Source organism: Arachis duranensis, chromosome 3 (assembly GCF_000817695.3).
Source record: "Arachis duranensis cultivar V14167 chromosome 3, aradu.V14167.gnm2.J7QH, whole genome shotgun sequence".
In the NCBI taxonomy this organism is placed as follows: domain Eukaryota; kingdom Viridiplantae; phylum Streptophyta; class Magnoliopsida; order Fabales; family Fabaceae; genus Arachis; species Arachis duranensis.
In genome coordinates this window covers 130,267,365-130,269,109 of record NC_029774.3, presented here as the reverse complement: position 1 = coordinate 130,269,109, position 1,745 = coordinate 130,267,365, and positions in this window count along the sequence as shown.

Genomic DNA, 1,745 nt, shown 5'->3' with positions numbered 1-1,745 from the left:
ATAAAATTTATTTATTATAGATAATTTAATATTTATGTTAATCAAATCATGATAAAAAAATACTAAAAATTAATAACTTTCAAGAATTTTTCTTAATTTAATAATATATAAAATGAACTTTAAGGAGGAAAGCATATAGTTTTGGAATAATCCAACAAACATGACTACTGCTTTTATTTTTTGTTTCACAAATTTTCTGAGTTTAGAGAATTATATTCCAATAAATTAAGTACTCTCAAGCTCTATTGGCTCCAAGTAATTATTGTGGACCTTCTTTCTAAAGAAAATGTTACTTTGAAGTACGAATACATGATTAAAGTTAAATGAGCCGAGCTAGGTAGAGGAGTAGTGATTGTAATTCTAAAATCTAAACCATAGCTCAGTAACAGTATAGAGCTATATATATGAATACATAGTATAATTATTTTAATATACTGTTAGAGTTGAATAGATTTGATCCAGTTTAAAAAGTTTACTCCATGTGTGAGATCAAAGATATAATTAGTTTTCAATATATGAAAATACAATAGTAGTGTTGGGTAAGTCCATATGCATATTCTAATGACCTTGTATTGGGACCATAATGGGCTATAGTGGCCTCATCTCAAACTTTAACATTAGAAAAAGAAAAAAGAAAACCACCATTATGGGGACCGCAATTATAGGTGGATCACCAATGTATCAGCAATTATGGTATATATTTTGATTTAATTCTCTTGTTTATTTTTTTCGGTTTTTCAATAAATTATGGCAAGTACAAGTAAAATTTAAATTTTCGATATTTATTTAAATAAATTAACTCCGTCTATGTTATACTTGCGGTACATAGCCGGTCCCAAGCCCGGATAAAGGAGGAGGATTGTGTTAGGTCTTCGGCAACCAACGTAAAAATATAGCCGAACCCCCCATGACATGAATCAAAGACATTATTGCGCTAAAGCTAGGTCGTTGCCCGGAAGTAACGCGTCGTATGGCTCGAGTACGGTGTCAAAGCAAGAGCCGCTGCATCGGTGCCCGGATGTAGTGTTAAATGAGCAAGGGTTCTCGCGTTTTCGTGAACGGACGAGGGTAAATAAGCTAGTTCACAAAGGAAAAGGTAAAGGTCGAAGCGACAAAAGGTTGAGATTTGGGACATGGAACATAGGCACTCTAACAGGAAAGTCCATGGAGGTGGTGGACACCATGACAAGGAGGAAGATTAACATTATGTGCCTACAAGAAACGAAATGGGTTGGTGCAAAGGCTAGGGAGTTGGATTCTTCTGGTTTCAAACTTTGATATACAGAAAAGGTGAAGAATAGGAATGGAGTTGGAATAATTGTGGATAAGCAGTGGAAGAAGGACGTAGTTGATGTCAAGAGGGTGGGAGATCGGATCATCTCTATCAAACTTGTGGTGGAGGGAGGTGCTTTCCATGTGATTAGCGCCTATGCACTGCAAGTGGGTTCGGACGAACAACACAAGATAAGGTTTTGGGAGAATTTAGAGAGTTTGGTTCAAGGCATACCTTTGGGAGATAAGATTTTCTTAGGAGGAGATTTAAATGGCCATGTTGGGAGAAAAGTAACTGGATATGAGAGTATTCACGGAGGCCATGGTTTCGGGGTGATCAATGCCGAGGGTAAAACTATTTTGGACTTTTCCTCAACTTTTGATCTTCTCATCACAAATACATGTTTTAAAAAGAGAGACGAACATCTTATAACATATAAGAGTGGCATGACAAGCTCTCAAATCGACTTCTT